Source organism: Macaca nemestrina, chromosome X (genome assembly GCF_043159975.1).
Source record: "Macaca nemestrina isolate mMacNem1 chromosome X, mMacNem.hap1, whole genome shotgun sequence".
Classification (NCBI taxonomy): Eukaryota; Metazoa; Chordata; class Mammalia; order Primates; family Cercopithecidae; genus Macaca; species Macaca nemestrina.
Genome location: NC_092145.1, coordinates 120,123,883 through 120,144,688, shown reverse-complemented (window position 1 = coordinate 120,144,688; position 20,806 = coordinate 120,123,883).

Genomic DNA, 20,806 nt, shown 5'->3' with positions numbered 1-20,806 from the left:
CCTCAGCCTCCTGCATAGCTGGGACTGCAGGTAAACATCGCTGTGCCTGGCCTAATCTCTTCTTATGAAGACACTAACCATTCTGTACTACCCGCATCGGCTCCATGACTTCATTTTCCCTTGATCACCTCTTTGAAGGCACTATCTCCAAATATAGTCACATTCCAATGTACTAGGGGTTAGGGCTTTAGCAGATGAATGTTTGGAAGACACAATTCGGTCTATAACAACCAGTTAACCTCATTCCTTTAAAAGGTCCTCAAAGAACCAACTTCCCAAGAGATAAAATGAGTCCCACCACATGCCATTGTTCATGGCTGTAATCCCAGCTATTGGGGAGGCTGAGGCAGAAGGATCCCTTGAGTCCAGGGGTTTGAGTCTGCAGTGATCCATGGTTGTGCCTGACAATAGCTACTGCACTCTAGCCTGGGCAACACAGTGAGACTCCATCTTTAAAAAAAAAAAAAAAAAAAAGTGTAGAAATATGTGTCCTTCTCTTTTCTTGCTGAAACATTTTATAATGGTACAGCTTTCACATTTTCCCAAAGTTTTTAAAACTCACTTCTGCCTTTAGGAAAGCAATACTACCCTCCTAGTCATTCCTTCCACCTGCCTCCCTGTAGGCCTCTGTGGATCGCCATGGCAGGTCCAGAGTCCACAGTTGCTGGAGGCCCATGGCAGACGCAAGCCGAAGGCGCTCACAGGAACTGTAGCAAAGGCTCAAGTGACATAGGCCTGTGGCAGACATGGGTCCACAGAGGTCACAGCGCTTCCAGAAAACAGAGTCCTCCAGAGGTTACTGGGCCCGGAGTCCAGGCAAACATCAGCTCCAGGGTCAAAACACCAGACCCACCTTCCTAGTTTTGTGGTGGCTTTAGTGAGTCAGAGGAGAGATTCCTGGTCCCCGCTTGAGTACTTCTGGAGGATGGTTGATGGTGGGAGAACTGATGGCCTGAGGGGAAAGCAGAAAGCTGTCCTCAGCTCAGCAGTCACTCCGTCCTTCTTGGGCCAAACACTTTTTCCTAGGTTGTTTGCTGTTTTCCTACAAAATGCGGCGGGGTGGGAGGTGGGTGAGTTGGATAGAGTAGCAAGTTTTTCCACCACAAGATATCATTTCTCTCCAGCAGACCTCCCCTGCTGGGGATGGAGGGCATGGAATGAGGCCAAAACTGTGAGGCCACTGGTCAACAAAGGCTTTTCCTGATCCTGACCAGAGAAGCTTCTTGCAGGTGCTACTGGTGTTCGGGATCTCAGTTTCCCTCTGGCCCACCCTTCTGTTCTTTCAATGAATCTTCATTAACATGACCACGGGCCAGGCACTGTGCTAAGTATTTAATTTTCTTTCAGGGCTTGAATTTACCCTGCTCACAGAAACCCTGCCGAGACCTTCCTCTCCACCCATGAACCCCAGCCTTGTCCCCAGACGACTTGAAGCCCCTAGCCCCACTCCCCCCTACCCCTCCAGTAAACAGGCTGTCCTGAAGGTTGTGGTAGTTCTTCTGTAGCGGCAGCAGGTAGGGTGAAGGAAGGTAGGAGCAGGCTCTAGGTGGTGGCTTCTTCCCATCCAAGCTGCCCACGCCAGGCGGGTGAGTGCTGGAGGTGCAAACAGGCAGCCTTCTCCATAGGATTCTTTTTTTTTTTTTTTTTTTTTTTTTGACAGAGGCTCACTTTGTTGCCCAGGCTGGAGGGCAGTGGCATAATCTTGGCTCACTGCAACCTCCGCCTTCTGGGTTCAAGCCATCCTCCTGCCTCAACCTCCTGAGTAGCTGAGACTACAAGCGTCTGCCACCATGCCCGGCTAATTTTTGTATTTTTAGTAGAGAGAGGATTTCCCCATGTTGGCCAGGCTGGTCTCAAACTCCTGACCTCAGGAGATCAGCCCGCCTTGACCTCCCAAAGTGCTGGGGTTACAGGCATGAACCACCGCACCCGGCCCTCCATAGGATTCTTGGCCAGCTTTCCTGCTTAGGTTTGCTGGCTGCTCTTGGGGACCACACCCTGCCAAGGAAAACAAAAATCAAGGGCTCAGGAGAGAAGCCACTGTGTACAGAGCACAAGCTTCGAAATGGCTCTTTAACTCCTGTCTAAACTTCAGAAATGTGACTTTTGGGTAGGACAAGTGCTGCTGTATAGCAAAATTGGGACAAATATATAACAAGGTAGGGATCCTGTAATTCCACTTAATCGCAGGTTGATACTGAAAGTGGCCCCCATTGCAGGCTATCAATGTGCTACACGGGGGCAAGGTTTCATTTTACAGAGAGGTCCCCTGAGTCACTGGCTCACAGGGTGCAGGGACTGAGATGCAAGAGGCCCTGTCCAAGGAAGTGGGTGGGGGACTATGTGCCGTCAGGATTGCGGGCCGTCCTCCAGGTCTCAGTCCTGTCCTTGGCTGGAGCAGGGAGATCCTGATTAACATGAAAACAGAAGCCAGTTCAGCGTCCTCAGGCAGCTGGCGGCTTCTGCTCTGCGTCTGAGGGGGAAGGGAATCGTTCTATCACTGTCTTTCTTGGCCAATTAGATGATTCAGCATATTCCCGGCCTCTCTCTTGGCTGAGGTGATTTATAGTGAGCTCTGCAGGCCTGGCGAGAGTGAGTGATGGGGAATAGGGGCCCATCCAACACGTGCGTGCGTGCGCATGTGCGTGTTGTGTGCACACTTTACACATCACGTACACAGCACCAGATGGGGGTTGTGTGCGAGAGAGAGGAAAACATTTGCAGGCCTCTCCAGCTACTCTGGTTGCTGCCAGTTTCTACTGGAGAATTTCTCCTCTTAGGAGAAAATATTTACGTATGGGGATCCTCCAAGATCTTTTTTTTTTTTTTTTTTTTTTTTTTTTTTACATGAGGGGTCGAAAGGGAGGAATGGGAAGAAGGGCAGGAGTTTAGGGCCTAGTCTGCTCAGCTGTTTTGAGTTAAGAACTTCTGGGGAAACAAATGAGAAGGGAGGCGAGAGGGGCTGAGCCGTTTTGCCTCTGATGTCTGAACTCGGTTCTCTGATGATGGCAGTGGAAAATGGGCCTGATGCTGAGGGTGCAGCTGTGGGCAGGCATTACGGGAATGCCTGTGTGCATTTGGGGATGTGGACAAGATGCCCTTCTGCATCAGCGTTCAAGCATTTCTCATGGACATTTCGATGGGATGCTTTTGTGGGATTGCTGTAATATACAGCTCTGTCTATCCTGGAGTTCCAGTGTATTTTTGTATCTACTGCACCAGAAGGAGTCAAAGAGAGACTATGACAGTGTTTTGGCTGCTGTGAAGAGGAGTGATTGTTTCACCTATCTTTCCCCAAAAGATGGTTTCTAGCTTCTGTAATGGACCCTTTTTTTTCTTCCTAGACGGGATCTCACTCTGTCGCCCAGGCTGGAGTGCAGTGGCGCCATCTCAGCTCACTGCAACTTCCACCTCCCGGGCTCAAGTGATCCTCCTGCCTCAGCCTCCTGAATAGTTGGGACTACAGGTGCACGTCACCACATCCAGCTAATTTTTGTATTTTTAGTAGAAATGGGGTTTCACCATGTTGCCCAGTCTGGTCTTGAACTTCTGGACTCAAGTGATCCACCGGCCTTAGCCTCCCAAAGTGCTGGGATGACAAGTGTGAATCACTGCGCCCGGCCTGTAATGGACTCTTGATATCATCCATTGAACAGTGACCTTCCTAAGCCCCTTTCTAAGTTGCCCCTTTGAAGTTTGAACCCCTGGGCCTGACATCCTTTACCACCTTCATCACGGTCATTGTCAGCATCATCAGTATCTCCTCCCCCATGTTTATTAAGTGCCTAGTATATGCCAGCCATTATTCAAGGTGCTTTATACACCTCATTTATTCCCCAAGACAATCCTTTGGCAATACTGTTAACATCCTATGATGGTTAATTTGATGTCAATTTGACTGGGCCACAGGGTACTCAGACATTTGGTCAAACATTATTCTGGGTGTGTCTCTGGGGGCATTTATGGATGAGAAGAACATTTGAATTGGTGGAAATAGCAAAGCAGATGCCCTCCCTAATGTCAGTGGGCCTTGTCCAATCAGTTGAAGACCTGAATAGAAGAAAAAGACTAAGTAAGAGGGTACTTTGCCTGCCTGACTGTTTGAACTGGAACATCAGTCTTCTCCTGCCCTTGGACTGGACTTACACTTCCCAGTCCTCAGGCTTTCAGGCTTGAACTGGAACTATACCACTGGCTCTCCTGGGTCTCTAGCTTGCAGATGGCAAAATATGGAACTTCTCAGCCTCTATAATCATGTGAGCCAATTCCTTATGTCTGTTTCTTTCTTTCTTTCTTTCTTTCTTTCTTTCTTTCTTTCTTTCTTTCTTTCTTTCTTTCTTTCTTTCTTTTTTTCTTTCTTTCTATCTATCTATCTATCTATCTATCTATCTATCTATCTATCCATCCATCCATCCATCCTATCATCTTCTACTTCCATTGGTTCTGTTTCTCTGGAGAATCCTGGCTAATACACATTTTGGAACCAAGAGTGGTTCTAGAGGAACAGAATTTTAAGTATGAGGTTTCTAAATTGGTTCTAGGGTTTCTGGAATTGGCTATCTAATCTGATCAGATTTAAAAACATTAATGACTCTATTAGTAGTAACAAGAGCACTGATAATCTATGGTGTAATCTGGCAATAGAGTTACACAAAATATCACCACTGGATGTTCCTAATCAACCTATAAGAAGCAAGGAGCTGGGTGACTGTGAATATAATATTTTTGAGCAATTTTTTTCAAATTAATGAATATGAGATTGACTGGTTGCTTTTAATGTTGCTGGACTAAATGAGGAAAGAAAAGGATGAGCTCAGGGATTCAAATTCCTAGCTCAAGTACCACATAAATGATCTGAAAGCTTCCATGTGTCTCATGAAAGAGTCCCTTATCTCCTGTAGCCACAGGGCTGAGATTGCCGAAAACCAGATCCAGAATCTCATCCTGTAACTGACTGAATTACAATGCAAGTGAACTTCTGGCCTCATCATGTGTCTACTAATGAAGTGGGGGCATTGATTGGGAAGGAATGGGATCCTGAAAGTTGGAATGGGGCTGTGTGGGAAAGGCCCTGATGAAGCTGGAGACATTGGGCCCCTAAATTCTCATTAATCTTCTTTGCCAGTGGAAGAAGTCTCTCCAAGCCCAGTGGGAGCAGCATCCTCACCTCCAGTGGGAGCAGCATCCTCACCTCCAGTGGGAGCAGCTTCTCTACCCCCATCTGAGGAGATTAACCGTGCATTGTCTGAGGAAACTGCAATGGCTTCTCCTGAGGCAGTTACTGTGCAAGACAATGCTGAGTCTCCTCAGAAACCACCCTAACACCCCTCTTTGCTTCTAGACCTATGCCTAGACTCAAGTTCCAACAGGCCTCTAAAGGTGAGGTACAAAGTATGACCCGTGAGGAGGTGCGCTGCACTCCAACAAACTACTTGAGTTTTCTAATTTATAAGACAGAATCTAGGGAACATGTGTGGGAATGGATACTAAGTGTGTGGGATAATGGTGGAAGGAACACAAAGTTGGATCAGGCCGAATTTATTGATATGGGCCCACTATGCAGAGATTTTACATTTAATGTTGCAGCTTAAGGAGTTGGAAAGGACTCCAACAGTTGGGTTGGCTGGTTAGCTGAAACATGGACCAAAAGGTGGCCCATGGACCAAAAGGTGACTCACTCACAGTCAGTGAGTTGATCTGCCTTAGTTTAATGTAGAGGATAAAATTCAAAGGCATAGGGAGATTGGAATGTTAGAGTGGATTTGTCATTTGAGACCTACTCACCCACCCTGGGAGGGTCCAAAAGACATAACTTTCACCAACACTGCGAGAAATAGTTTGTGAGGCGAGCCCTGGCATCCTTGAAGAGCTCTGGGATTGCTCTTCTGTAGGCTAGATCTTACAGTAGGAACTACAGTCATGAATTGTACTAAACTCAATGGGGGTAATTGAATCCCAGGGTGGCAGGGGCCAAGTGGCAAGCACTTGAATGCCAAAGGCAAGATGGGAATTGTTACCATAATGGATAGCAGAGTCAAAGTAGCAATAAGAATAGTCTGGCTCATGCATACCTTTGGTGTTCGCTAGATGACCATAGTGTTCCTAGAAATGAAATAGAGAGGAAGCCTACTAGATTCTTACTTGATCTGTAGAATGTTAGGAATAACGCTCAAAATCCTGAGGAAATTGAACCCCTGAACGAAGGATTTTTAGCAAAGAAATTTTACTTCTGTGCAGAGGGGTGCCTCCCTGGCCAGTTGCCATGAGAGCACACTTGAACAAAGGGGCACGAGAGCCTTTATTCCTGACGCAAGTCCTGCCCCGTACCCTTTCTCCATTGGCTGGGATCGGGTCGTACAATCTAAACTAATCCTGGTTGGCTAAACATTTGATTTTTTTTTTTTTTTTTTTTTTAAGATAAGGTGGGCATGTAAAAGAAAATGGAGAGGAAGGGAAAGGAGTGTCTATAATGAGCTAGAAAGTTAGTCCTCTTTCCAAATAAGGAAAGGAATGTGAGCTGGTACTGATAACGCTTGGTACTGTGGCATGCCTGGGCATCTAACAAACACAAAAAGGAAAAAAAAAGGAGAAAAAAAGCCGGGGGGCGGGGGGTACTACGAATTAAAGAATAAAAGATTGATCAGATTGTTTGAAGAGAAATCTCATCATATCCCACAAGAAGCAGAAAAAGTTCTAGGTCAAGTGAACAAAAGTCTAATCCGAATTATAAAAACAGAGCCCCTCAACCAATTGCCAGACTTGAGCCAGGTTGCAGACTCAGAACTCCTTAAGTGTAGGGAAGTCAGGGTTCCCTTGAGGAAGAACCCCAGTATACTGTCAAATTTTTACACTATTCTATTTGTTGTTTCTCTGGAGAACCTTGAATAACACATATCCACACTTAACAGATAGGGACACTGAGGCACAAGGTCTTACTTAGGAAGCTAGGATTTGCACCCAGGCAGTGTGACTCCAAGGCCCTCCTGCCTAGACCACTAGTTCTCTTGCCCTCTGGCTCCTGAGCTTCTGCATATTCAAATAATTCCTCGGAAGATTCAGCATGTGGGCAAATGAGCTGAGAAGCCTGGGTCCTGGGCTGCCACTAACTTCCCCATCCAAACTGCCTTGGGCCACATCATGGAAGGATTAATGAGAACTGCTGAGGGCTGGCTTGTCACATCCTGGGTTGGAAAACCTCAGTCACCCTGAGAAGAAGGTGATATAGTGGAAGCAGGAGGTAGGAGAACCAGTTTCTATTTTTACCTGCCCATTGACTTGCTGTGTAGCCATCTCTCTGCACCATAGTTTCATCAGCTGTGAAAGGAGAGGTGTAGGCATGATTAATCTCTGTTGTTCCTAAATCCTGTGATTTGAAAGGGCTGTGGCCTTCAGATCACTGAGCAGCCTGAAGTAAGCAAGTCAATCATTGCACAATCTGAGTGCTTCATGGTAAATGTATCCAACTGCAGAGGAAGCGTGTCAGTCTATTTTGCATTGCTGTAAAAGAATCCCTGAGGCTGGGTAATTTACAAAGAAAAGAAGTTTAATTGGCTCACAGTTCTGCAGGGTGTGCAAGAAGCATGGCACCAGCATCTGCTTCTGGTGAGGCCTCAGGAAGCTTCTACTCATGGCAGAAGGCAAGGGGACCTGGTGTGTCACATGGCAAGAGGGGAAGCAAGGGAGATGCCAGGCTCTGTTTGTTTATCTATTTATTTATTTATTTATTTATTTATTTATTTATTAGATGGAGTTTTGCTCTTGCAGCCCAGACTGGAGTGCAATAGTGCGATCTCGGCTCACTGCAACCTCTGCCTCCCGGGTTCAAGCGATTCTTCTGTCTCAGTCTCCCAAGTAGCTGGGATTACAGGAACCTACCACCACGCCCAGCTAATTTTTGCATTTTAAGTAGCGCTGGGGTTTCACCATATTGGCCAGGCTGGTCTCGAACTCCTAACCTCAGATGATCCACCCACCTTGGCCTCCCAAAGTGCTGGGATTACAGATGTGAGACACCGTGCCCAGCCACCAGTCTCTTTTAAACAACCAGTTCTTGTGTGAACAAATAGAGTGAGAACTCACTCATTACTGTGAGGAGGGCGCCAAGCCATTCACGAGGTATCCAATTCCATTTTCTAAACACCTCCCACCGGGCCCCACCTCCAACACTGGGGATCACTTTTCAATATGAGATTTGGAGGGGACAAATATCTAAACCATATCACGAATGAATTTAGAGGGTGAAAATAAAAGTTTAAATCCAGGCTCTTCTCTTTACTGTGAGACTTTGGGCAAGTCCCTTAACTTCTCTGAGCCTGTGTCTGTAAAATGAGAATAATGATACCAACTTTTGGAATTTCTGAGATATTTTAAGGAGGTAACATAGGCACCGTGCTAATATAAGTGACTACACAGTCTGTGGTTTTTCCTTCCCTTCTTGACTCAATTGATGTCAACATAGCTCATTCTCCCAGCTGGAGAACTAAAAGTATTATTCATTTCTTTCCCCTTTTCTTTTCAGAAGCCCAAGAAAGCCTTGAGAGCACTATTGGAACCAGCTAGGCTCTTAAAGGGTCAGGCTTGCTTTCTGTCTTGATTTTCTTCCCTTCTTCCTTGTTTTCTGGCTCCTTTCCCTGATTCTTTTCTCTTATTCAACAAGCAGTTGCTAAGAAGCTCTCTATATGGGCATTTGTGCTGATTCTTTGAAGGTCAAGTTTGGCCAGCTTTCTGCGTGTAAAGCAAATGCCTTCCCTTCATCTCAGCTGGATGTCACATGGCTGCTTGAAGCAGGAAGGAGGGCAGAGTCTGCTTCAGTGGGGCCATGTGTGCATGTACACGTGGATGCCGCATACGTGTGCATGTGTATATGGGAATCCATATATTTATATGTGTGTATATACATGAGGACCCCCACACATGTACTGTGACATGAGGAGACCCACATGTGTATATGTATGTGTCTACAAGCACACTAACGTGTGTACACATGGATGTCCATGTGTGTACATGTATGTACAAGCTGACACCCATGTATGCACTAACACCAAAACATGATTCTCTAGCACATGCACAGATGGTTCTGATAAAACACTCTTCCAGGCCAGGCAGGGTGGCTCACACCTGTAATCCCGGCACTTTGGAAGGCTGAAGCAGGAGGATGGCTTGAGGCCAGGAGTTCAAGGTTACAGTGAGTTATGATTGTACAACTGCACTCTAGTAGCCTGAGTGACAGAGTGAGACCCTGTCTCAGAAAACAAAAACAAAAAACTCTCTTCCTACCCTGCCCCCAAAGTGTAAACCGCCAGCAAAAACCAAGTCATTTCTAATGGGCTTGAAGGAAAAAAGACATGGCTGGGTAAAAGGAAAGAATCTGTACCAGATGGTGCTCTCTTCATTTTGAAGCCAAACATTTTGAGCTATGCCTTTTCTCAGAGGGGGAAGAAAATTATTAAATCAAACAAACAAATAAAACAAGGTGGAGAAGAGACATACCAGGTTAATGGATTGGGAGACTCTACATGGCAAGGATGCCAATTCTCTCCAAGTCAATCTACATATTTACCATAATTTCAATCAAAATCCCATCACAATTTCTTATAGATAAAGACAGACTGATTCTACAATGTATATAGATTGACAAAGAGGCTAGAATAGCCAAAACAATTTTGAAGAAAACAAATGAAATTGGAGAAATCACATTACCTAATTTTAAGAGTCATTACGAAGCTACAATAATCAAGATGATGTGGTATTGGTGGAATAGATCAATGGGATAGAATAGAGTCCAGACAGAGGCAACTGATTTTTGACAAAAGTGCAAAGGCAATTCAATAGAGAAAGCGTAGTCTTTTTGACAAATGATGTTGGAACAATTGGATATTCGTATGAAAAAAAAATGAACCTGAACTTAAACATCACACCTTATACAAAAATTAACTGAAAAATGGATCATAGGTCTAAATGTAAAATGTAAAACTATAAAACTCTTAGAAGAAAACACAGGGGAAAATTTTCATGACCTAGGATTAGGCAGAATTCTTAGACGTGAGACCAAATATGTGATCCATAAAGAAAAATTGGTAAATTGGACTTCATCAAAATTTAAAAATAAAAAACTTTTGTTCTGTGAAAGATATCATTTAGGCAATTAAAAAGCAACCTATGAACTGAAGAAAAACATTTGTAAATCATATATCCAACAAAAGACTTATATACAGAATATATAAAGAATGTTCAAAACTCAACAGTAAGAAAACTAGGTCCAGGCGCGGTGGCTCACGCCTGTAATTCCACCACTTTTGGAGGCTGAGGCGGGCGGATCATGAGGTCAGGAGTTCGAGACCAGCCTGTCCAATACGGTGAAACCCTGTCTCCACTAAAAAAATACAAAAAGTAGCCAGGCATGGTGGCACGTGCCTGTAGTCCCAGCTACTCAGGAGGTTGAGGCAGAAGAATCACTTGAACCCAGGAGGTGGATCAAGCAGTGAGCCGAGATTGTGCCACTACACCCTAGCCTGGGTGACAGAGACTCTGTCTCAAAAAAAAAAAAAAAAAGAAAAAAGAAAAAGAAAACTAACAGCCCAATTAAAAATGGCCAAAAAGATAACCTCTTTGGTTATCCTCAAAGAGATAAACAGATGGCAAATAAACAAAAAAAGATGTTCCACATCATTAGCCATTAAGGAAATGCAAATTAAAACCATGATGAGATATATGCCACACCCCTATCAGAATGGCTAAAATAAAAAAATAAAAAAATAAAAAGCCCGCTGACCATATCAAGTGCTGACAAGGATGTGGAACAACTGGAGGTCTCATATGTCGCGGGTAAGAATGTAAAGTGGTATGGCCACTCTGAAAAATTGTTTGTTATTTTTTTATAAAGTCAGACAAGCAATTTCAATAAGACCTAGCAATCCGACTCCTAGGTTATTTACCCAAGGGAAATAAAAACTCATGTTCACACAAAAATCTGTTCACAAATGTTCTTAGCAGCTCGAATCATAATTGCCAAAAGCTGGAAGCACCCTAAACATCTTTCAGTGGGTGAAGAGTTAAACAAATGGTGTTATATCCATACAATGGAAAACTACTCAGCTGTGAAAAGAAACAAACTACTGATACACACAACTTGGACGAATTGCAAAAGCATTATGTTGAGAGAGAGAAACCAGTCTTCAACAGCTCACATGCTGCATGATTGCATTAATAAACACAGGAGTGATGGGGCCTGGATCAGTGTTGGCCAGACATTAAGGGTGAGAGAGGGCTTGACTACAAAAGGGTAGCACAAATGAGTCCTGGGGGTTGATGAAATGGTTCTATATCCTGATTGTGATAGTGGTTACAAAAATCTATACCTGTGTGAAAAGTCATTTTCCCATAGAAAAGTCATAGAACAGCAAATTCACAGGTTAGTGCAAATAGCGGAAGGAAGGGGTTCTTAGGAAAAAAAAGGGCAAGAGGCATTTCTCACACACACACACACACACACACATACACATACACACCTGTGCGCACACACACAGGTTGGAAGGGGTGCCCCTTAATGAATTAAACACCCAGTACCATTTGTCTATTCAAAAAAATCATGACTTCATTCCTCTTTTAGGAAGGAAGATTCGATACAGGCGTTGGACAGACACGTTTATCACCTGTAGAAATTGGAGGTTCAATATTCTGCAAAGAACTTCCCTACCACCGCTCCATCTGGATGCCACAATCCCTTTTTGCCACCATTTTACCCAATCTGAACCTTTCTTTTCTAGCACAATGTGCCCATAACTATGGGAACGGTATTCTTGAATCCTAAGTGGGCCACATGGTCTCTGTAAGAATTAACATACTGATGCACAAAACTGGACAAAATCTTTGAACTTGAGACTGGCCACAGGATAGCAAGGGCCCTTGGTGGTCCTGCCCTAACAGTGTCTCTGACTTGCCAGTGACCCCTTGTAGCTGCTGTGTCTGTCCCATTTGAAACCCTCTCTCTCATGCCCTCCCTGTTCCCTCAGAAAAGGAGATAGCGGTGGTGGAAATGCAGCTCCTGATAAACAGATAAGCAGATTAGGACTGGCAGAAATTAGGCCCCTCCAAGCAATCAGGCTGAAGATAAAAGGGAAATTTAATGAAAATTGAAAATACAATCCATATTACATAGCCATTAAAAATGATGTTTACCAGGAATTTGTAATAGCATGGAAAATGCTTGTATCACCACATTGAGCAAGAAAAGAGCAAATTACCAAATTGCATGTACAGTTGATCACAATTATATTTTAAAAGATGTATAGTAAAAAGACTGGAGCTAAATACACCGTCATGCTGGCAATGACTGACTTTCAGTGGGAGGAGGAGCCTCCCCCCACTGTTCTGTACTTTATATATTTCCAAATATTTTCTAGAGTGAGTGCATACATCTAATTTAAATTAATCTTTAAACTTAGAAAAATAGAATGTTGGAACTTGCTTTTAAAAATACAATTTGGAGCACCGGTGCTATATGTGTAAATGATCAAATATTTATCCAACACCTATCATGGTCCTCAGAATCCTGTGCATAATAAAACCATCACTGCCAACCTCTCCCCTCTCCTCCCATAGCAAAGCGTCCCCAGTCTCTCTCCCCGCAATACAGACATACACACATACAATGTCGTCGTCTGTGTGCTGCATTTGTGACTAAGTGCCTCACCAAATACCTGCGGCAAGCTCAAGGATCTGGCACAGACATCATTGACAAGTCAGCTTCCTTTTGGCACTTTTGCCAAGACAGGCACTCTATAATAAATGAATGCTTGGGCCTCAAAGGTCCCCACTTAAAACCCTGGTCTCTCCAATCTCATCTCTCACATGAAGTCGCGAGTTCCCTGAGACTCTGGCTCATCCTCCCCCCATTCCAGCCCAGCCCCCGGAGCTCATCAAACATCTCTCCTTTTGTATCTGGTGGCCCACTCTTTCACCGCCAGCTTGTCCTGATTGACAGAGTCCACCTGTCAATCACAGGCCCTGCTCAGCCGCCTTTGAGGAGTTAATGCGGGGCCCCTCGGCCCTGCCTGATGGAGTTAATGCCTGCCTTCCCTGACATGGGCATTCTTCCCCTCGGGGCTAAGACCTCTCCCAGCCTCCCCACCATGCCCTAGGAGTGTCCTGCAGGCCTTTCACAATGCCTGGCCGCCTTCATTAGCCCTGGGGGTCTTCTAGGCCCCTTTCCAGTGCAAGGCGCCATTCACACTGATCCCCGCCCCCCAAATTCAGTATTAGGCCACCTGACCCCTGTCGGCAGCAATTTCTGTGACACAGCTCAGTGTGGGAAAGGCCAGTGACACCCTTTCTAGACGGATCAGGCCCCACACGGCCTCCTTTGACCCCACCCATCTCCTGCTGCCCCTCCCTACTGCAGGGACAGGAGTGTGGGTGGGATGGCTCAGGGGCTGATGACAGGAGCATGCTGGCCCTGGAGTGCACACCCTGCTGGGGACTGCTCTTCAATTTTGGGTCCCCAGAGAGGATTCCAGAAAGGGCTCTCGCAACCCTTATGAACCACAAAAGCAGTGAAAGTCAATACAAGAGAAGCAGGCATTGTGTGGAATCTATGACAGTGGAGAGCTGTGGAGCTGAGCCCCTGTGAGACAACAGGAAAGAGGAGGTAAAGCACAGTCACAGAGCAAGAGAGTGAGAGGGACAGCAAAAGAGAGACTGTCTCCATAGAGAGACCCAGGTGGTCTTGGCTGACTTAGCTCAAGAAGTCATTCACTGTCCCTTGCACTGCATTCTATTGGTTACAAGTGGGTCAGTAGGCCATCTCAGATTCCAGGGGAGAGGACACAGACGACACCTCTCTATGGGATGAGTGTCAAATAATTTGCAGACTTGTTTAAAACTGCTCCAGACGATGTCTCGGAGTAGTCCCGCCCCTCTGTAACACACTGGAGGCTTTTGTCATGGCTATATTAAAAAAGAAAACTAAGGATTCCTAATAATGCCATTGATGGGTTTATTATGGGAAAAGCCCAAATCTAAGAGTTGCACATTATTTGGATGACAGCTTGAACCTGGGCAGCCACCAGCAGTAAGCTCTTTCCAGAAAGAGCTTAAAGCACATCAGCTCAAATACACCTTCTGTCCCATGTGTGGATGGGAACAGCAAATTTGCTCACGTTAGTGCAAATAGTGGAGGGAAGGGCGCTTAGGAAAAAAAAGAGGGTGAGAGGCATTTCACCAACTAGCAAGATGGGAGTGCTTGTTCTCCCCTTCCTAGGCCCCTCTCAATTAAGATAGCCCTAGGAGGGGTCAGAAATTGTTCAGGATTAAGGCTTGGAGAACCACATGGCTTTGGACAGGTTGCTCGGCTTTCTGGCCTCTGTGTCCTTAACTGGAAAGTGAGAGGGTCGGATAAATGTCTCTAAGGTTAGTCCTGGGGCCAGCACTCCATAATTTTAACCAGGGGAAATGCATCCAGTTCAGCAGGGCTTTGCCAAGCCCACCAGCATGGGCCTAGGTAGGAAACAAGCCAAATACAAGCTGAGTCAGTGCCCTCAAACTCCGGCACGTCTGAGGTCCTATTCTCAGCCAGAGTGGACAGAGTCACCAAGAAGCTCGCACTATAGTTTCATGGGTGTGTTTCCTTTGTTTAAAAAAAAAAAGAAAATCCTATCCCAGGAAACTGTTAAAGTTGATATTAAAAGGAGAGAAAAAAGCCAAAGAATTCTTCTGCACCCGCAGTGCAACTTCAGGGGTAATTATTCTAAGCTGGCTAAAGATCCACGTGACAGATGGTTTAAAAAATTCTGAGTGCAGTTCCTTGACACACCCCACATGGAATCTTGGCCAAAGGTTTCCTCTACACCTGGATCCACTCACTCCTGAGCAGAACCAATACACCACAGGCATACTCCTGAGGCTTGGGAGGAAATGCGAAGAGGCTGGCTCCGTTCCCCTGCCCTCAGAATACTGCGCTCCACGTCAGGACTTGAGGGAAAGGCAGAATCTTGGCTGATGAAAAAAGTCAGCACATACAACATGCGGGGTAGGGATTTGGTTCCATCAGGGTGGGGGCCAGAGACCTGGCCACCTGACACTTCCTAAGTTCCCTTTGCAGACACCAGGTTTCATCCTAGGAGAAGATGATATTTTCCCAAGTTGGCTGCAACCAGAGCTCCCATCCATCCCACAGCATGTGGATGCTCTTCTTACAATGTACTATCGAGTGGAATCTATGTGCCCTCCCTCCTGAATCCGGTGGCCTGGGATTATGGCAGAAGTGATACTATTTGACTTCTGAGACTAGGCCATTAGAGGCCATCAAGTTTCCTCCGGGTTCTCTGTTAGGACTTTCACTGTTAGAATCCAGTGACCATGCTGCAAAGAAGCCCAAGACATGGGAAGTGGCTCATGTGTAGGTATTCTAACCGATTGCCCCAGTTGAGGTTCCAGACAATAGCCACCATCAACCACTGAATGTGGAACTGAAGGAGCTTTCAGAGGATGCCAGCTCCCAGCCTTTGAGACACCCCCGGCCTTTGATTCTTCCTAACTGAAGCCACAGACATCATAGAACAGAAACAAGTTGTCCCTGCTATGCCCTTTCCAGACTCCTGACCCACAGAATCTGTGAACAACATAAAATGGTCATTGCTTTAAGCCAGTAAGCCTGGGGCTGTTTGTTACATAGCAACAGTAATTGATAGATCTCCGAACTGACTGTAAAGTTGTATGTCTCAAACTGTAGCCCTTGGACTGCCTATAGCAGAATGGGAGAAGACGCCGTTAAAGATGCAGGTCCTGGCCCCACTCCAGGCTCAAGGAATCAGAATTTCTGGGGATGGAACCAGAAAAATTGATGTTTCAAACAAACACCTCCACATGATTCTTAGGCATATCAAAGTATGCAACACCACTGGTGCAGAACTAAGAAAACTATCCTAATCATGATTTTCTTCATTGTTGTTTTGACTGCAAGTTACAAACTGACTATAGCTAACTTAAGCCCCCAGTGAGACTTTCTGAGTAGGCACAGAAATACCTCTCAACTCTTACTTTCTCTATGTGATCTCTTTATCTTTCCCTCTCTTTCAAACCAACCATCTCTCCTCCATACCACCTTGCAGCCAGCATGTCAATAAACTAAAAAGTAAGGAGAAAGGTCATGTGACAAATTTCTGGGAGCCTTCCTTCAAAGACAGTTGGCATGTGTCCTTTGCCCCTCTTCCTACCTGTCCTCCATTCTTCTGGCTAGAGTGTGGACATGAAAGCTGAAGCCACAGCACATATTGGGCCAAGAGGAGACCTTGGGAATGGAGCCCATGCACAGTTGAGTGACAAGATAGTAGGATCTTGTCAGAGATACCGGAACCTCTGAGAACTTGGTGGAACAGAGCCACGATACCAGCCCTAGGCTTTATTCTTCTGGAATTCTATGTTTGAAAGAAATAAACTATCTTGTAGGCTGCTGTGACTTTGTGTCTCAGCTACTTGCTGTTGTTCTTGAATTTAATTGGTACAATGGCAAATGCCATGAGGGAAAATCCCCAGATGATTTGGTACCTAAGGCCAAGGGTTGATTTGGAACCACCAGGATCCCCCTAGCACATGGACCCAGAGCGAGCTGAGGCCAGAAATCCCTCCCAGGTCTAGAAACACACCAGAAGAAGCCTGCTAGCTGTTTTCAAGCTCTTTCAACCCACAGGGTTGTTGAAGTCGTTAGTGACAGACTATCTGCCTGGTTCCAGTTTCCCACAGGGAGCTAGATAACATCTATCAAAGCCAGCCGGATCTAAGGGCTCACAGGAGGCTGAGGGCTCCCAGTGGCAGATGCCGAGAGTCTAGCTTCAAATTTAGGTTTGTGCTGAAGGCCTCAATGGGGCTAAATGTTTATCTAATTATTCTAATATTTGTTTATAATAATAGAGGCCTATATACTGGGCAAAGGGCTTAGCACACGTGATTGCATTTACTCTCACAAGTGTATGTGAAGTTTCTCTTATTAACAGGGTGAGAGGGGTTACCTAGAACGAGCCCGCAGTCTCACAGCTAGCAAGTGGAGGAGCTGGAACTTGCACCCAAGTTTCAGTGATTCCAAAGTCCAGGGGCGAACATTTCGGTGATTTCTTGTAGAAACTGACTCCCTCCCTCTATCCGCCTGGAGCCGGCTCCCTGAGCTGACATGTCTCCTTCCCTCAGGGAGCAGAAACCTGGGACGCTCCCAAAGATCTGGCAATTTCTACCCTGGCAAGTTCTTTAGCAAGGCTGCAGATGAAGATGAAAGAGGATGTGCTGGAACAGGCTCTGGCAAGGGGGCAATGCCCCTGAAACGAGTTTGTAAAGGATCATTGGTTCAGGGCTCAGAGAGTGCTGGAGATAAAGTGCTGTTGGCCTCAAGCCACAGAAGCCACCTGTGAAAGAAAGCTGGGTGTGTGTTTTGTCAAGCAGAATAGGGAGTATATATCCAGCCAGAGGTGACTACTCAGGGGCATTTCTCAACCTTGAAGGTGCCCTGCTTTCAAATGAATGAGTACTAATTGTTCATTCTAGAAAGCTAGGAGCCCCTCTCTCCTCTCACCTTTACCTCACTCTCTACCTAAACTTCTTGACTTGCAAACCACCAATTAGGAGGTAACAGAAACTATCAGCTGTTAATTAATACTAATTAACAGGGCTACTTAAAGTAAATGCTATTTAAAAAGCCAAAAGTGTTTCCCTATTCCCCGGTTAGGTTGGAAAGGTCATGCAAAGGTCACTCGGCTGCCCTGATGTCTTCCATTCATTGTCTTTCTGTCCAGACCCTTCTTCCCCTCTGGCCACTGCACGTGTCACTCTAATGGGTCTCCTGCCTGTCAGAGACAGAGACCTTGCTTTTCTTGATGGTCATCAGCCATCTCCTGCACTGTGCCCAGAATAATGTGAGAGCAGGGGACGTTTACATAAGATGACACAGATACATAAATGAAGCTGGACTCTCTAGGTCTTGGCAGAGAGGAGTCCACCAGGATGTCTGTGGTATCAGGAAAACCCAGAGTGTCTTCTAAAGGTGGTCTCGGGGCTCTGGGTCTTACAGCCGGACACCGTCACCTCCAAATCATCGGTGTCCTTGAGTTTTTGTGCATACAAGTGAGAGTGCTGTGGAAGTCAAATCAGGGATGTCCACTAAATATTTCTGGCTCTCTGCCTTCTAGGCACATGGCGGAATTGCACTTCCTGGCCCCCTATAATTGAGTGAGGCCATGTGACCAGTCATGACCAATGAGTTACAAGTGGGAAGTGATGTGTTTCACTTCCGGACCAGGACGTTTAATTGCTGGAGTGAAGCCCTCCAGAGCTTGCTTCCTTTTGCTGGAATGGATGGCAATATTCTAAACAGTGGCCCATCAGCATGTGTCTTGCAGTGAGGGCCAGATAAAGTGCAACATCCAGCCAACTCCAAATGGGTGCATTGTGTGTGTAAGAAATAAATGTGCTGTGTTAAATTACTGAGAATGTACGGGACCATTTATGACTGCAGCATAGCCTAGCATTTGCCACAGGGGTTCTTAACCTCTTGGTGTTTGGGGCGATTTTCCAATTTGGGAATTCTTTTCAACACGCTTGAAGAGATTAGAAATCTCATACAACACTAAACAATGACTTGGGCCCAAATCTTCCCCTTCTGCAGTTTTTCGGTATCTTTATCATTTTCCGCAGCTATCGGTCTTCAATTTTGTGCACATTTGCCTTGGTCTTTTTTTTCCAAGAACATTTTAAGTTGAAATATCATAGCTGTACATATTTTGGGGGATACATGTGATATTTTGATACAAGGTGTAATGATCAAATCAGGGTAACCAGGATATCCATCACCTCAAACACTTTTCTTTGATCTGGGAATATTAGAATTTTTCTCTTCTAGCTATTTTGAAGTATACAATAAATTATTGTTAACTGTAATTTCCCTACTGTACTATGGAACCCTAAAACTTATTCTTTCTCTCTAACTCTATTTTTGTACCCTTTAATCCAGGGTCCTCAACTCCCAGGCTGAGGACCCGTACTAGTCCATGGCCTGTTAGGAACCAGGCCACACAGCAGGAGGTGAGTGGTGGTTGAATGGGCATTACTTCCTGAGCTCCACCTCCTTTCAGATCAGTGGTGGCATTACATTCTCATAGGAGCACAAACCGTATGTGAACTGTGCATGCGGGGGATCTAGGTTGCATGCTCCTTATAAGAATCTAATGCCTGATGATCTGAGGTGGAACAGTTTCATTCCAAAACCATCTCCCCTCGCCCCTGTCCATGGAAAAAAATTGTCTTCCATGAAACCAGTTCCTGGTGCCAAAAAGATTGGGGACAGTTGCTTTAACCAATTGCTTGATTCCTGTCACCTTCCTTTCTAATATTCCCCTGGAAGAAGCATTCACCCATTTCAGAGAATCACGATTCTCTCAGAGCTGGCTTAATGGATGCCTCACCTCTTTCTCATGCTCCCAACATCAGTGCCTGACATGTTTAGAACAATGTTCCATCTCATACGGAGCCAGCAGAGTCTCATTCTCAACGGTTACTCAGTTGTCACGCGGGAACTCGCCTCCATGCAGCAGGGGCCTCTGAGTACACGTCCACACAAGCTATCCAAGAGATCACAAGGAGAGAGGCTCACAAACAAGATGAAAAACTTAAATCACCCAGCATATGAAATCCACTAAAAACACACAGTGAGAAGCAAGGAAAGAGAGGTGGCATGGGGTGGGTTCACACACTTAGGATGGGGTACAAGTGGGTGGAAGGACAACACTGCCTGAACCGAGGGAGAGTGGAGGTGCTGCATCCAGCCACCTTGCCCGCTGAGGGTGCTTCTGAGATCTCTGTTGAGGTTTGAAGTCCGCGGACGTCTAGAAGTTGCCTGAAGCCAGCAGCGCATACTTGGCTCCATTGGAGAGATGCAGAGACAAAGACACCTGGCCACAGTTGTACTTCTCCAATTAGCCTGAGGAGCAGCCACGGATGGTATTTGCATTTCTTGGGCAGAGAACACATGGTGCTAGAATGAGTGTCACCAATGGGTGGCTGAATATTGAGTGCCTCGTATGCTTCATGTATATTTAGGTTATCATGAATATTTAGTGCCTCAGATACCTTAAATATATTTAGAGCCTCATGAATATTTTGTGTCTCTTGTATATTTAGGACTTCATGAATATTAGGACTTTCTTGCTCCTTCCATCTCTTTCTATGTTCACACATGCTCTTCCTTATCTGTCTAACATTTCTCCAGGTTACTAACGTACTTATCAATCACAAAATTCATCCATCCCACTTGTTTCCTTGGCTTCTGTGGCAGAATAGAACATTCTCTTTCTCTCTCTCTTTCTCTTTCTCTTGTCAGTTGAGGCAGGGTCTCACTCTGTTGCCCAGACTGCAGTGCAGCAGCATGATGTCAGCTCACTATAGCCTCGACCTCTTGGGCCCAAGTGATCCTCCCACCTTACCTTCCCGAGTAGCTGGGACTACAGGCACGGACCACCATGCTCAGCTAATTTTTTTATTTTTTGTAGAAACAGGGTCTCCCTATGTCGCCCAAGCTAATCTCAAACTCCTGGACTCCAGTGATCCTCCTGCCTCAGCCTCCCACCAGCATGAACCGGAATGAACACCGGGCATTCACCGGCCAGAATGGAACATTTTCAAACACTATAAAAAATATACATTACGTCAGCTGCAGCCAAAACTAAACTGCCTGTTCTCGGTCAGGATTTATCACATGTCTATGAGGGGTCGCTGGACCTCAGGTGCCTCAGTCTACTGTCCTACTCTAGGCACTTTCAGGGGTATCTCG